Below are 17789 nucleotides of genomic sequence, written 5' to 3'. Positions count from 1 at the left end.
TAATTTTTTGACTTTATGATGGTGCAAGAGTGATATGTATCCAGTACACCAGGGAACGACAGAGTCTCTCCAGACGCTGGACAGAGGCAGAGACCTGCAGCTCCCACTCAGCCACACGATCGCGAGGGCAAACAGCCAGGGCACTTCGCCGTACTGCACCCGTATGACCATTCTGTTTTTCAGTTTGGGGATGATATTCAAAAAATTATAATTTATTATTATTGTTATAAAAATAGGCTTGATGTTAGATGATCTTGCCCAAGTGTAGGCTACTGTAAGTGTTCTGAGCATACCGAAGATAGGCTAGGCTACGCCCCATTAGGTGGATTGGGGTGTATTAAAGGCATTTTGGACTTAACGATATTTTCAACTGAAGATGGGTTCATCCGGACGTCACTCCATCACAAGTCGAGGAAGACCTGTACAACTGCCAGAGTTGTTGAAAACGTAAGACAAATTATGGGGCACAGTGGGGCAACCTAAATACCATCTGGCTATGTTAAAGGCAAAAGACCAGACAGAATGCTCTTATGAGGTAACTTAGCTCAATGTAAAAAGTCTTGTCTTAAATGATGTTTTGGGTTTTGATAAAATCAACTTGAAAAAAAGAGGAGCTCAGACCCAGAGGATCTGCCCAGGCCAGCAGAGGTCATCAGTAGCTGCCTAACTGTCGTCTGTTTCACATCCTTCCGGCTATCTTAAAATCTCTAGAAAACATTGCCAGAAAATAGTCTCTCCCACACAAAACAGAGGTAGTTTCATAAACTGCAAAGAGGGAACCAGCAAAAAGGCTTCTGTACACAGCTTCTCTACAAGTCAATGTGCCTGTTTTTATCCAATATTGCACACAGTGTGTGCCTGACACTCTCCGCTATAAACTCTGTCTATTCTCCAACTCCAAAGACAGTGCAGCAGGTTTTTGTGGTTTTTTTTTTTCACGGGGTCGTCTTTATCCCCAAACCACATCTGTCTTGAGTTTCTCTCAGATTAGTCAGGTGGATCAGTGCTCCCCAGGGCCTGCTCCAGCTGAAGTATTTTAATTTGACTAAACACCTGATTTATTTTATCTCTCCGATGAGAAAGGCAGTTTGTCTTAATAGAGCCTGTCAGCCCACAGCCCCATTCACAGCAATTTACAGGCAGCCAGGGACGCTGCAAGAGAAGAGTGCCGTGATTCTGTATTTTATCCTCCTCCAGAAAGCACCTAAAAGCAGCTATTCACTGCTACTGCATGTGGCATTTTAGAACTGAATTAGCTTTTTATTCAAGTAACTACACTTGTTGTGAATAGCTTATCTGTAAAATTGCCACATTCACTACTGATTTTATTAACCTTTGGCTCTATCACAAAATGGTCTTCAGTTAGGAAAGACCTTTAAAATTGACACATTTTTTTCTTAGGGGCCTTTATTCCAGTGACTTCAGATTTACTGAGTTTGATCCATTGAATTCTTTACCAGTTGTACTCAAAATTTTGAGTCTCAATAGGAAGTCAATAGTGCGTAAATAAGGAAACACTTTTCAAAATGTAAATACGGCAGCAATTTCCCTCATCAAAAGTTTTCAAATACCATCTTTCACTATAACAGTTTCAAAATCAGCCCTCTAGCCCTTTTTGGTCAGAATCTGAAGAACTAGGGAAAAAAATGAACTAAAATAAGCTCTTTTTTTTTTAACTTTACAAACTGTAACTACCTGTCCGTAGGCCCAAAACCAACAAAGAAATCTCAAAATTGAGGAGAATTTAGGTAAAATAAAAAGATAACTAGGATAAATCCCATCTTGATATAGAATGAAAGATTAAAAATAAAAATCAAGTTTAAAATTTAAAGTTTTTTTTTTACATCAGCTCACAGAAGTTAGCGCCATAATCTGCTAGTTAATTTCCCCCACGGTTACTAAAATCCATGGTGCTAGAAATGAGGTGGGGCTTCGGGAAGTCACTGAAAACTCCACATCTGGACAAGGCAGGCACCTTGCAGTACACTTCACTAAGTAGAGATGGGCCCCACCTCTTTTACAATATTCTCATGCCTGGGACTTTTGCAATGTAAACATTTCACACAGGTCTTTATAGCTGTCCCCTGAAAGTAGATCACGGCTATTGGGGTCATCTAAGTTTTTCTAATGAAAAAAACCAGAAACAAGCACAGCAGTGGAAAGACAGAGAGACTAAGAGAGGGAAGGGAAAGGCTCACTTGCAGAGATGGCCAAATTAAATTTTTTTAATTTCTCTGCACAGTTTTTATCTCTTCATTCTTATGAAATGAAGGGCAATGGTGGTAAAACACAATGTTTATCAAGCCAAATTAAACTCATACCAACAAACTGCGGTATCTAGAAATGTGTCTTAGGGAATTTAAAATAAGACTTCCACCTGACCATGCTCTGTCACTGGATCGAACATTCCTGTAATAAGCTTAATGGGACTTAACAATGAAATGACAAGAAGCCTGGTTAACTGACAGTGTCTGTGTTTGGAACGATGGGGAGGGCTGGCAGTGACGCTGGAGTGGAGTTCTGATGGAGATAGACTTTTCCACATCAATCCTAGAAAGATTAAAGCACTTAACAGTAATTTCAAAGCAGCATCAACCAAAGAACTCAGCCAACAATCCAGAAAGATTTTAAATTAAGTTGAAAAGCAAAGCTCTTAAGAGTGAATTCCCTGGTTAGTTCTAATTTTTTTTTTTTAATGGACATTGTTTGAGAAGAAAGCCCAAATACAATGCTAGTCATAAAGGAAAGCTGCATTTGATCTTGTCTGCCCACAGGTAACCTGGTTCAAGTGCTGTGCTCCCGCCGCCTCCTCACACATCAGATGGGCTGTGATGTCTGCACTTCACAAGCACAGTCCACCAGTTAGCACTGGCCTTTTTTGATAGAGCCTTCTTTTAAATGTCACAAAATAGGGCAGCAAAAAGTCAACAAAAAATAAATAGGGTGAGCTGGAGAAACTAACAATCTATCAGAAGGTCCCCTGATAAAAGTTACTTTGTGGCGACTGCCTGAGAAAGGAAGCCCTGTCCCAGTGTACCAGCAGCTAATTTGAGTTCTGAATCCAACAGCAGTTTTAAAAGCTTTCTACTCTAAAGGGCCCCAGTGCATCATAAAGATAAAGGATTTCACTACAAAACCACCACAAAGACCTCTATTATCTTATCAGTCTTTGGTTACAACAGCTGAACCAATATGACTAAATTCTGAATGACTTTTTTCAAAACAGCAAAATACTGGAATTTCTTTGTTTTCTCATCAGTCAGCTATTGTCATTGCTCCCATATGCTACTGTCCATTCCTTAGTAAATAAAAAGTTAGATAAAGGCAGCAATTGTGCTCTTAGGAATCACTTGGGGACCACTACACAGGAAATGTAGCTCATAGACTGAGGTACAGGCTGTTTTTAGTTGTTTCTGGGTTGTTGGTTTTTTTTGTTTGTTTTTGTTTTTTTTTTTCACCAAATGTATGAGAATTTCCTTCCTAAAATGTAAACAACTCTCATTTAAAAAGTCATTAAAATCTATTGTGTACAAACAACACAAGAATACCCAGGAACTCCCTAAATTAAGATCAAACTCCCCTGTCTATTCCAGGCACACTCACCTCTCCTTCAGCTTCCTCTTTCTCTAGCTGCAAAAGGAAGTCTATTCCTGGATCAACTGAGGTCTATTCATGTTGCAGATCCCAAAAGAGCAAGAACAATCCATGGAATTCTGCCATCTAGGCTCCTAACCTCACAGCTGGGCCGTCAGCCCGTTGTGCTTTATTAGCCATCCTTTTGGGATCCAGAAATGAAGGTATCCTGAAACATCCCTCCTTTGGTATAAGACAGGTTGCCTTTACATTACTGTTCTCTATGGATGACAATTGGTCAGTGGCTACATCTCCACAATTCACACAGAAAAACAGTTATTTCTGGCCTTTCAGAAACATGGAATTCTTTGGTCCTTTAGGGAAAGAAAAAAAAACACTCAAAAGAATTTGTTTCAATAATTGCTGTATAGGATTGGTTCTTTCTCGAGAAGCTCCACCAGAATTAGGAGACAGGAAAGGAAAGATTAAGAAAAACAGATCTTATTTAACAAAATATTGTCTTAAATAAGAATTTATGTGTTATCTTATTTAATCCTCATCCTAAATGTTTCATTGTTACTTCCATTTCACGGATGAAGAACCAAGCTTTCAAAAAGTAAAGAAACCTGACAAGTGAGGGCATTAGATTGGACATTAATTCAGGTCTTCTGATTCCTAATCCAAGGAAGTCTGGAGGTGAAGGAAGAGGTATCTTCCCTCACCTCAGAGTTGGAATACATAGCAGGAAATTCCTAAAAGTTAGGAGTAATGCTCTAAGGGACCTAGAATTTTAATGCCACATAAGGCTTAGAAATATACAACTTCTCAGTAAGGCTTTGTTTACAAAAATAAGTTTAAAAGCTAGGCTAGGCAATTAGACAACCAAAGAGGTGAGTAAATTGAACCTTGATAACTTATAGATTTAAATCTTGACTTAAGTGATAGGCCTGGAGTCACTCAAGAAATTAGCACCCAGCCTGGCAGTTAAGATCCTCTGCTATGTTTTATTACCCAAACCCTCTCTCCTCAACAAGCCTATGGCCTCCTGGTTCCAAGCCCAAATACAAAGATTATGCAGACCATGGCATTCCCAAACTTTCCAGATACAAAATTTACAACACCAATGAAAGGCTGAGAAATACACTCAAATATCTGCACACATCAAGTGTGCTGCTGCCTTGAGTTGCAGTGTGACTGCAGAGTGAGACGGGGAGGTGCTAGCCAAGAGGAAGTCACCTGGAGAAGTCTAGAAGTGTTCCTAGCAAGGACTGAGGAATCTCTCTGATACAACCAAGGCTTAGCACAGCTGCCCGTACAAGTCCACCATATCCTCGCCCATTTCCAGGGTATATTTACAACTTGCCTAGTGTAGATCAAGGGAATCCTTGGCTTAGCCCAATATGCCTCATTGTACAATAATTGCTTAAACTTACATAGAATTGCTTTGTGTTAGGAAGAGCTTTATATATATATATATCAACTCACTGATTCCTCACAACAATCCTATGCATTACATCATATTGTTATCTCCATGTTAAAGATGAGGGAACTGAAGCATAATAAGGTCAAGCAATTTGCCCAAGTCCTAAGCTATTAAATCATATGTCTAAGATGCAAAATCAGGCAGTTGGGCCCTAGACTCTGTCCTCTTAACCGTATGATAAATGGAGAATAGTACTCCTACATAATCCACCTTCTCAAAACAACTTCACCCAAAGTAGCTAAAATTCTTTTTAAGTTTTTGTTGTTGTTGTTGTTGTTGTTGTTCTTTTTGTTTTTTGGGTTTTTTTTAATACAGTGTTTCCTGAGGTCCTTACTAAAATGAAAGAATTTACCTAGGGAAGGATCTAGGATACCTTTTGTTCTTTAAGATAGCTCAACCCACTAGCACAAAGCTCTTTTGATCTTTCAGCCTAAGATACAAATATCTACCATTGTCTGTAGTTGCTTTCCATTACTAATCCAATCCCTCACTCTCCTACTCTCTCTTTTCTCCATCTAATCATATTTCCTCCAAATTCTAAATTCCTGGTGTTGAGATCTCCCCATCTGGATTCCTGTTTAAACTCCACCAGACCTAGTATGTGAAACTGAACTCTCAAATATTGGTACTTTAGTTTTCCTCAACAGATTGATTTGGCTGGTTCTCTGGCTTTTAGTGGACTTTCTGGCTCCTCCTTAAATCCCCCAGCTCAGGTCTGCCCCTAGTTACTCGATCAACAATCTAGAGAGCCCAGTCCTGACCACCTTTTTTCCCCCGTATTGCCTGTAGGTATCAGAACATCCCAGTGGACCTGGCTGTTGCTAGTGCTAAGACTGTAATGGGAAGGTTTACTAAAAACTTTACATTAAAACAAACTGAAACAACAACAAAAGGAGATTGCTTATTTGTATTTTTACATAATTACAGATAGTTCACAGATTCCCAGATTACGGTACTGAGTATCTGATCAGATAACTGGCCAGTAATACAGATTCCACCCATTACAAACTCAGATGGTGTGTTTGTAGAGGGAAAATGGAAACGGAAATTTCATACTGATTCTGAAATCATGGTTTCTTTGATTGTTCTTTCATAGCTGAATACAGCAGGATGAGTAGCAAATTCTGTTCATTCTCAATTTTGACTTTAACATTGATTTCTGGTACAATAGGTGCTATCATCATCTTGTAAAAATACATTACGTTCAGAAAACTTTTTTGAAGGTTATCTAATGTTTCCCATGTAAAATCCATAATATTCAGGGCACAAAAATTAAGGAATACCAAAGAAAGGAAGAAAGACAATTTAAAATCTCGGTCCAGAAATGATCAAGGGTATCCCACCACAGGATGATCTTTAACATGCTAACGTAAACATGAACAAAGTATTTCTAAACATTTTTTAAGCCCTTTTCTTTTAAAAATTAAATTAAAATTCAATGTATGTTTGTTCAGCCTATAAACAAAAGTCAGTTTAGTCACAAATAGGACGTTCTATTCTCATACTGGGACATTCTCTTACAAATGCATAGAAAAGCATGATTCAAGGTTTTAAAAGAGGATCACTTCAAACAATAATTGCAGGTTACAAATGGAATTTTAAAAGAAGTTTACAAAAATCACTTTCTAATGTAACTTTAAAACATTTATGGTTTTACAATTGTCATATGAATAAAAAATAAGGATTTCTGGGGCACTTGGGTGGTTCAGTTGGTTAAGCGACTGCCTTAGGCTCAGGTCATGATCCCGGAGTCCTGGGATCAAGTCCCACGTCAGGCTCCCGGCTCAGCGGGGAGCTTGCTTCTCCCTCTGACCCTCTCCCCTCTCATGCTGTTTCTCTCTCTCTCTCTCTCTCTCTCTCTCTCAAATAAATAAATAAATAAAATCTTTAAAAAAATAAGGATTTCTAATTTTTTAACTTGAAGACAAAACCTGGCCATTTGATCCAGAGGCAAGAAGGTAAAAATATATTAATATTTTAACCTTGTGAGGAATAGAATACCACAGTCAATGGGATAGTGCTAATAAATAACCTCAGCAGTGCTGGATGCCACCTTTTGAAGAGACAAACGTCTGAAAAGGCATCAAGATGATTGTAATCATTGCATTTAAGGGCGATACTTTAAAAGAACTTTGCTTGTAAAAGACATTATAACATCAGCAGTCGCAGAGGAATTGCAGAGGTAATGGGCTCTGCAAACACACAGATCTCGAGCACATCCTCCCTGTTGGACTTTGTTTAATGCAACCAGGTCTAAAACCTCTGAATTAGTTAAGAATGTTAGTGCTACTCCTAATTCTATTTGGGAAAGGGGTGGGGAGGAAGAGCAAATGATCGCCACAATGGGCACTTCTTACCTGACTGCTGCTGAAGGGCAGGCTGTGTGTCATATTCATCTCTATGACAAAACACAGATCTTAACTATGGAGCCTACCACTTATTTTGTGCTCAGTAAAGTTGAAGTGAACTCATAACCAACTCTATCTAAATTGTTAGTTCCCAGAATAGTTAGAGATAGGCAGCCACAGCAATTAACAAACCAGATGGAATTGCTCTAGACTTCAGCAATATTTCAGCCTTATCTGAGTTGCTTCCAGTTAGTTACCACTGTTAACTGCCTGAACTTAAGGACCATCTTCATTGCTATGTAAGCAGTAGAAAATCAAATCCAATTAAAAGAGATAAATAATAAAATTTGAAAAACTAAAGAAATGTAGATTCAGATTCTATAAACATTTTTTTTTAGCACATTTGATGGTCCAAATACTTCCTATGCACTAGGGTTAGTACTTAGCATTTTTATCTGTTTCAACAAACTTGGGAAAATGAGGCAAATAAGGTTAAAATACATCTAAGATAACATAACTCGTAACCAACAGAGCCATGATTCTAAGCCAGATCTGATCCCCAAGCCCAAGCTCTTTCCAGTAAACCACAAAAGTTTCTGGGAAAAAAAAAAGAAAGAAAAGACGAGTAGTTTAAGACAATGACTTCATACAGTCTTCATGAAGTCCTTCTGCATTTTTTTAAAAGTTAAATACTTTGTTGGTAGATATAATGGCATTAAAAGGCAAACTATATTTAGGACAATGACAATGTAATGTTATTTAAAATCTTGTAAATAATAAATAAAATCTAATGACTAAGAGGACTGAATCTACATAGATAGATTTGAAAATTCTCTACTCAGGGGGCCCCTGGGTGGCTCAGTCGGTTAAGCGTCTAGCTCAGGTCATGACCTCAGATTTATTAGAGGAAGCCCTGCTTTGGGCTGCACTCAGCGGGGAGTCTGCCTAAGATTCTCCCTCTCCCTCTCCCTCTACCCCTTCCCCCTCTCTTTCATATAAATAAACCTTTTAAAAATATATTTTAAAAATAGTAAAATAAAATAAATAAATCTTCACAAGAAAAGAAAATTCTCTACTCAGAAGATGTTACACTTAGAAATTAAATTTCAAATTGTATGGAAAAAAATTTCAACACTTCTCTGAACACCAACTATAACTTAGAAAGTAGAATCAACTGAAAGACCACATAAATTATATAAGCAATTATATGATATATAATTATATAAGCAATTATATAGGAAACAGTTCAGAGGGACTTACATTATTGTATTAACCCTTTCTAACACCACCTTCTTCCAATAAAATTGAATTACATGCCAAGACACGGTAATCAGAGAACAGGTTCTAATTCTTAATTGCCAAAAGAAAGAACTGCCAAAAGAGTTACATACAGTTGATTAGCCAACTCATTCAGCTGTCCTTATGCCACCAAAGCTTTTGTAGAGGAATGTTTTTAAAAAGTATACTCTTTAATGGACAAAATCCATTCTTTGGTTGAATTTCAAAATTCAATGGGAAGAATGGCCCTGACTATATCACTATAGACTGATCCAAATCAGTGTCATGCAACATTTTAAAGTCTATGCCTCCTACCCAGCCTTCCCACACAATATTTTTATACCTACACTAGCCAAAAAGATTTTGTTTAGCTGATTCACCATCTATAGTTTGTTTAAGAAAATAAGAAGTGTACTAATAAGCTTTAACAAACTACAAGCAACCTCATTTGAGATTTCTGTTCTACTTGTCAAAAACAATTATAATTAAGTTAAATGGGTATTTGCAGTTTGTTTCTCCTACACCTACAAGTTTAAAACAAAGTTGAGAATTTTTAACTATTCATTGACCTTATAAAAACAACACATTCTTACCTGACACATCTTATTGACACATGGATAGCATATCTCTAATCTCTTTAAAAAATGTTGATACGTTCCTTTCTGTTTAAATATTCATTTATTTTGCTCCTAACCTAATTTTTTTCTTTTTAAAGTTTTTATTCAAATTCCAGTTAACATACAGTGTAATATTAGGTTCAGGTGTACAACATAGTGATTCAAAACTTCCATACAACACCTGGTGCTCATCATAAGTGCACTCCTTAATCCCCATCAACTATTTTTAAAAATTTTTTATTTAAAAATCAATTTAGTTAGCATATAGTGTATTATTAGTTTCAGGGGTAAAACTTAGTGATTTATCAGTTGCATATAACACCCAGTGCTCATTCCATCAAGTGCCCTCCTTAATGCCCAAGACCCAGTTACCCCATCCCTATACCCATGTCCCCTCAGTTTGTTTCCTATAGTTAAGAGTCTCTTATGGCTTGCCTCCCTTTCTCTTTTTTATCTTATTTTATTTTCCTTCCCTTCCCCTATGTTCATCTGTTTTGTTTCTTAAATTCCACACATAAGTGAAATCATGGTATTTGTCTTTCTCTGACTGACTTATTTCACTTAGCGTAATACCCTCTAGTTCCATCCATGTCATTGCAAATGGCAAGCTTTCATTCTTTTTGATGGCTAAGTAATATTCCATTGTATTTGTATATACCACATCTTCTTAGGCATTCATCAGTCGATGGACACTTGGGCTGTTTCCATAATTTGGCTACTGTAGATAATTCTGCACCGGGGTGCATGTGTCCCTTTGAATTAGTATTTTTGTATTCTTTGGGTAAAAACCTAGTAGTGCAATTGCTTAATCATAGGATCATAGGGTAGTTCTATTTTTAGCTTTTTGAGGAACCTCCATATCGTTTTCCAGAGTGGCTGCAGCAGCTTGCATTCCCACCAACAGTGCAAGAGGGTTCCACATCCTCACCAACACCCATTGTTTCTTGTGTTGTTGAGTTTAGCCATTCTGACAGGTGTGAGGTGATATCTCATTGTCTTTCTGTCTATTTAAGGTGCTGTGATTCCAGTGGTACTCAATTATTATGCACGAATGGCACATTTTATTTTTGTTGTGTTCAATGACAAAGACAATTTACCTGATCACTTTTTTGGCAACAATAACAGACATAATCTTCTGAGTTACTTGATAATGTCATTTGTCTTTTAATTTGTTTACTACTAGCTATTTCCCCAGCACCTAAAACAGTTCCAGACACATAGTAAGTCTTCAACAAATACTTGTGGAAAGGAATTCTATTATGTGAATTAATTCAGATAATTCATCATCCAAATGAGGACATTTCTTAAATGAATGCAGGCACTGTGAATGAGTACATCAAGAACACAGGTGTAAACCAGACAATCCCAGATAAGCTCAAACATAGTCACAACTTATTGTCACTTAATGTCAGTTTCTAAATAATGTTATGTAAATAGAACCCTAGAGTTGATAAACTTCATAAAAATTCCATAAAATATGGAATTTTATGTTGTTGGTAAGCCTGAAATATGGATGATGCAATTCTATAGAATAATTAGGCTCAATTCATCACTTTTGAACACATGTAGAAATTCAAAATAAACAAATAAAGATATAATAGACCCTTCATCTAGAGTAAACATAACAATGTAATCTTAGTTTCATAAAGCTTGTACAAATGCTCCTTATTTGCCAAGTATTTTGAAGAGAAATTTTTAATACAACATTCATAGAAATAGTCAATCAATTTTCCATGCAATGTAATTCCCAATTAAGGAGATATAAGGTCATGCTAATTTTTCTCATTTTAGAAGAGACAAACTTATAATTTTACTTAGTAATTAACCAACACAAAAAAGTCCATCTAAAAAAAAGATGAGAATATTAAAATGTCTAAATCTTACAGCATTATATCATCATAAATTTTAATTTTGATATTAAGCACATGTTCTTTTTTCATATGATAAATATACAAACATATGAATCAATGAAAAACTTATATTTGCTTCTGAAGATTCTAAGGCCTTGGGTTATATCTAATGAAGAAATAATGAAAATTATTTTAAAGCAAAATTAATGAAAAGTCCTGTCTAGCATTAGACAGTAAAACAAAACTTTCCCACTTTATTTTAAGTTGAAAATTCAGCCAAATTTTTGGAAGTCTATACCAGACTTATATTCAATAAAAGCCACAGAGTCAATGGCCTTTGAGTAAATTCTATGGGAAAAGAATTTCCTCAGTTCTACAAAACAGTATTAGAAAATCTACATGCCTACAATTATTCCAGAGAGTTTATAGTTAAGTTTCTAGGAAATCCACAGCAACACTGTTTACCAAATTTCTTCCTAATATAGAAAAATAAGTAATTCCCAAATTATATTAATAGGAGTATGAAAAGAAACCACCTATACCTCCAAAACTGAGCTACTTTTGAGTCCTAAACTGTATTTCCAAGCTTACTCACAGGCAGTTCTAAACAGACATTACCAAGCATAGTGGAACTGAAAGGTTCTAAATGAAATACAATTTCTATTTTATATAGTTAATTATATGGACCATCAGTAATTTAAAAACTGAAGGATCTACGGATGCCTGGGTGGCTCAGTCAGTTGATTTCGGCTCAGGTAATGATCCCAGAGTCCTGGGATTGAGCCCCACATCAGGCTCTGTGCTCAGCACGGAGTCTGTTTATCCCTCTCGCTCTGCTCCTCCTCTCTCTCTCTCTTTCTGTCTCTATCTCTAAAATAAACAAATAAAATCTTAAAAAAAAATACTGAAGTATCTAAACCAAGTAAAGTTTAAAGAGGCACTGGGAAAACAAACAAACACCAAAACACAAGAAAATCTACTAAATGTGATTTGGGAAAAAGAATTCTGTCATTCCTGGAATTTTTCAGGCACTACTTTATAGGGATACCTGAGTTAAGATGTAACGCTGTTAGTTCACAGTTGTAAAAGTTACATAAGAGGCAGCAGAAATACATTTGTTTGTTTGTTTGTTTAAGGAAAAAAGTCTAAAATATGAAAGTGAACATCAATTAAGAAATTTCAAAACTGTGTAGATCCAAAGGCAATGCCACTATACAATGCCAATATACCTAAATAGGTATTTGGTGTGAATTTGGAACCAAATTCAGTTCAATAATAAATGGCCTAAAAATTTAGTTTCCCAACATCTTCCTTTAAGCAAAGAGTGGATTTGCCTACTCAGACCAGAAAAAAAAAAAAAAAACAACAAAAACAAAAGGAGCAAAAGTGACGGGAGCATTTATCAGTCTTTTGTGTGCCAAAGTGATGAAAGAAACAAATAAACAAGACTCTTCCAAGAAGATTCACAAGTTAAAGCCTTGGGCCAATGTATTCTAGGCAATAAGAGATACTTTAGATTCAGGGAAAACACTTCCAAGTTTTAATTATCACTGTGACAAGCCAAAGACAAGTGAGTTCCCAGATTATCAGACATGGTTATATTTAAATGTAAACTCTTAAATCCATTCATGAGCTAACTGTAAACATGTGAAGTAGCTGCTGTTTGGAATTAATCTGTGCAGCTGAGAGCTCAGGTGATCAAGAGTTGACTAAACACACTCTTTTGTTCCCTCCATTTGTTCAAATGAACTGAATAATCAACAGCAGCTTAGACAACTTGGAAAGAGCTACTAAGTAAGAGTTTACTCTGGCAACCCAAGAAATATAAGGCAGAGATCATCAGCAAGAGTGAGGTGATATAATTATTACTATCATTCATTTCATTATCATTATAAAATAAAAAGCATGGGAGAAATTCTACCAGGTTAGTAACTCTACCAAGATAAAAATATACAGTAAGGAATTATTCAGTATCAGGCTACTCATTTTAACCTTCTTTCTATTCAAGTTAGTAAAGTGATACAAGTCTATCATAAAAATGGCCTTACTTAGCCTAAAAGCTTGTCAAAAATGGATATATAAAATTATTAGGTATTTAGTTTGTATAAGGTGAGTAGACATGAATGATAACATTGTTTCAGCTAATCTATACATGAAAATAAGTTAGATATAATAAAAATTTAAACAACTAAAAAGGTACTAGAAAGTGCTTTCACATACATTAGGTTTTTTGAACCTTAAAACCACCTAGTAAGACAGCTATCCTTACCATCCATCACCAATTTACAAATGAAGAAAAAGAGAAGACGCAAGATTTACTTAAAATCACACAGCCAGATCTTAAACCCTAACTTCAAACCTATTTACTTTCCACTTCAAAACAGCCAGTTCTTCTAGACTGATATTCTGAGAATACATTTTCTTATCTTGAAGTTTCACAGCTCTAGTTAGCATTAAAGTAACATTGTGCTTATTTTCCCTAGCCTGAAGTCCCAGGTTGACCCCATACACTGGAAAACAGGAAAACTGGAAGAAGGGAGAGGGTGTTGGGGGCGGGTGTAGGTGTATATGTATATGGCTCCAAATGTATTTCCCAATTTGAACATAAGCAAACACTTGTTTCAAAGCTTACTGCCTATCTGAGCTTTTTAAGGGGAAAAAGTGAGCATTGTGGAAGAAAGAAAACATATCTCACATTTTTCCCAATCAAACCAGTTTGTTTGTTCCCCAAATTTTCCATTGCTGGTTTTACCATCATTAATCTACAGCTAAAGGTGATTTGTCAAAAATTCATCTTATCTATTAAATAACTTGAAATGTTTTTTTTAAAGTATACTTATTTAAACAATCACAACTCAGAAAATCAATGTTGTAAAGAATCGAAGAAGTCATTCAACTCCCAAGTTTTAACAAATCAGGAAGCTGGAAGCCAGAAGGGGAAAATGATATGCCTTATGTCAAAAAGGTAATTCAAGTTAAGACTAGAAAGTAGAAGTCCTGATCCTCAGCTCAGAACTCCTTCCACTGTAACATGCCACCTCTTAAAAAATCAAGTGAAATAATCCACTTTAAATTGTTTTTGGAAGATAGTTGATTTCAGTAATCATTTTCCTCAATCCATTTAAAAAGCAATATTTTTATTTAAATGCATTTTCACTTCCTCAAGTCTATCGGGTAATCTAACAATGAAATGCTAGTCAATGACAGAAGCATCAATAAGTAAATATCTTAAGAAGCACAACTTGTTCAAAGATACTAAGACTTTCACTCTGGAACCTCAGCATGCAAGTTTTCATACGTGTTGGTTTAAAGATATTAATCAGAGTTCAATTGATACTTTTTCAGAAATAGCAAATCAGGATGTTTCATAGGTAAAACAGTTACATGTGGACTTGGAAAGATTTCAGTGCCCAACTTTGATCAATTTTAACAACTGGAATATTATGGGCCACAAGAATCTTCGCCTGTCATTGGCCCATGTATTTGAAAATCTGAGCACCTGCGGGGTTCTCCAGATCCTAATTTCCTTTAAATAAGAGCAAGAACTATATAAAGAACTCTAGTCTTAAGTTCCTCAGGAGACAAGGCATCATAACAAAAAAAGTTATTTCATTTTTTTCATTTCTAACAAGATTTTCTTTACTTGAAATTACATTCTCAAGGATAAAATTCTATGTGTTAAAAGATTATTATGTTAAAAGATATTCACTGAAACAATACTGGTGATAGTGAAAAACTGAAAACAAATGGAAAGTCCAATTATAGTGAAACGATTAAGTGAACAGGTCTATCTATATTCAGGTACTGATTACGCAGAGGCAAAGTGGATTTTTAACTAATATTAGGAAAAGCCTTTTAAAAGTGAAAAAAATGCCATGTGATAATGTTAAGTGAATAAAAGCAGCATAACACTGTGAAAAAATAAGCAGAACAAAAAGATCTGAAGGGGCAATCTAAATTGAATCTTTTTTTAACTGGCAGATTTAGCATGTTTTCCTCTAGTATGATCACATACTACATATATCCTTTGAACAACATGGGTTAGGGGCACCAACCCCCCTGTGCAGTAGAAAATCCGCACATACCTTTTTCATTTAGTTTTTATTTAAATTCCAGCTAGTTAACATACAGTGTAATATTTGTTTCAGGTGTACAATATAGTGATTCAACACTTAGGTACAATACCCGTGCTCATCACAAGAAGTGCACTCCTTAATCCCCATCTCCTATTTCACCCATCCCCCCACCCAGCTCACTTCTGGTAACTATCAGTTTGTTCTCTATAGTTAAGAGTCTGTTTCTTGGTTTGCCTCTCTCTCTTTTTTAAAAAAGTGGTATTTTGGGAGTGTAGGACAACAGAAATGCAGACAGTTATAAAGATTAACGGATAAAACTCTCAAGCTGAGGCCAGATAAATCACATAAGCATATATTTAGTAAGAGTTCATTGTTTGCTAGTATATAGCAAATGACAGAAATAGAAAATAATAAAATTTAAAAATAGTATGACACTCATCTTGTAATTTGCATGGTGTGTAATAAGAGCTAATAGAATATATATATATAAATATTTGATTATGAAGTGGTATAATGGAAAGTGACTGGAATATATATCTGAATATCTGGGTTCTAGTTTTAGTTTTGCCACTTTGTGAGAGTAGTTTTCTGGGCTTCTATTTCCCCACCTGTAAAATGAGGGTGTTGGATTAGATAATCTATAAGGACACTTTTAGTTATAGGTTATAATCTAGAAATATTCCATGAGTATAGACTCTCTCTGCAATTTTAATGTTTTATGAAAATCATTCAATCTTGCCTGTATCTGTAAAGATCATTAATCTCTTGGTAACATGAGAAAAAATCATTTATGTGACCAAGAACTATAAATGGAAACATATTGTATACATATACATATGAAACAAGATTCAAAATGAAGTACGCATTGCTAAGAGAGTTACTCAAAATAGAGTCAAAAGTCAAAAGGAAGTAGGGCTTATGCATATCTCCTGTTTCAACTGTCAGAACACCATGAACTTTTGACTTTTGTCAATTGCAATTTGTTATTTGCAACTCCACAACCTCCTTGAACACATCCTTCTAACTTAAACTGAAATAGAAATAATGTAATGCCTATTATCTAAATAGCCAACTGTGTATTAGATAGTCAGTTTAAACCCTGCCAGCATCAATCATAATTCTTTCAAAACAAGTTATATAACCTCATGGTTTTTGCTTTTATAAACCTGCATTCTTCCCTCCTAACTCCAAGAACACTTTCAATTTTGGTGGATTCTGTGTCTCTAGATTATAATCCCTAAGGCCCCAAATAAACTCTATGGTTGCTTTACAGCCTCTTCTTGATCTACAACATACATATATATACTCATTAGATTAACATTATATATTGATATACAATGCAGTATTAACTTTTTAGATGTGATTTTTTTTTTAGTTAATTTTGAGAGTAACTTGAATTTGAAAACCACCTTCTTCTAAATGTGACATTATAATTAATGTTAGTTTGGCCAGCAAACTCACTAATTCACAAAATATATTTTTGTCTCTTTATGTTTACAAAAGAAAAAACTGGAATAAAAACAGAATAAGTCGAATTTACATCATTCTGTAAATGAGGAAATATAACTTAATTTTTGACTTATCACAGTTTCACATGTAAGTTCACAGGTTTTGTTCATATATTTTAGAAATAATCAGATTTAGGAAGCAGTATGGTGACATGTTTAAGAGCATGGGCTCTGGAGCCAGATTGCCTAGTTTTAAATCTCAACTCCACTACTTTCTAGTGCTGTAACTTTGATCTTATTGATCTATTTTATAAAATTGGAATAATAACAGGGTATTGTATATAGATCAAGTGAGTTAACACAAGTTTGTAGACGTGAAGCACTTAGAACAGTGCTTTCACATAGTAAACATTCAATAAATATTTGCCAATATAGTCATATAATATCAATATTAAAAATCCATTTTAGAATATCCTGGGGCACCTGGGTGGCACAGTCAATTGGGTTTCCAACTCTTGGGTTTGGTTCAGGTCGTGATCTCAGGGTCGTGGGATGGTTCCATGCTCAGCATGGAGTCTGCTTCAGATTCCTTCTCCCTCTCTCTCTCCCTCTCCCTTTGCCCCTCCTGCTCATGCTCTTCCTCTCTAAAATAAATAAATAAATCTTTTAAAAAGTTTAGAATCTATCCTAAGAGTGAATAAAAGTTACATGATACAGAATTATGATATATTTTATTCCAAATGTTTAATAAAGTTCTAAAATCAAACATTTTCATTGACTACAAAATACCACTTTATTCCAACAGCCACAAGGATGAAGATGGAAGTTGGAAATCCAGGCATGGTCCTATCACTCACCTAGTCAAATTCTTCAGTGGTTCTCCACTAATAAAGTCCAGACTTATTTAAATGGCTTACATACCCCTTCATGATCTTGTACTTGCTTGCCCATCTAACCTCATTTCTCACTTTTCCTGTCCAACTTTAACACCTGCCCACCCTAGCCACAAATGCACATACACACGCACACATTATTTTCACTAAAAACATGAAATTCTGCAGAAAAGTAATTTCACTCTCACATTTCCAGGTCTTACTCATGCTATTCATATTGCCT

The 17789-nt window shown here is 35.5% G+C and overlaps 1 protein-coding gene across 9 annotated transcripts in view; it reads right to left on the bottom strand.

Annotated features, from left to right (window-relative positions):
- The window catches only part of SOX6 (SRY-box transcription factor 6), a 372105-nt gene that overhangs the window by 200322 nt on the left and 153994 nt on the right, over nt 1-17789 (bottom strand). The window lies entirely within an intron of this gene.

Source organism: Callorhinus ursinus, unplaced genomic scaffold, assembly GCF_003265705.2.
Source record: "Callorhinus ursinus isolate GAN/ISIS: 27379988/994484 unplaced genomic scaffold, GSC_fseal_2.0 scaffold49, whole genome shotgun sequence".
In the NCBI taxonomy this organism is placed as follows: domain Eukaryota; kingdom Metazoa; phylum Chordata; class Mammalia; order Carnivora; family Otariidae; genus Callorhinus; species Callorhinus ursinus.
Note: the sequence above shows the minus strand (reverse complement) of the source record. Positions and strands in the feature narration are given on the sequence as shown.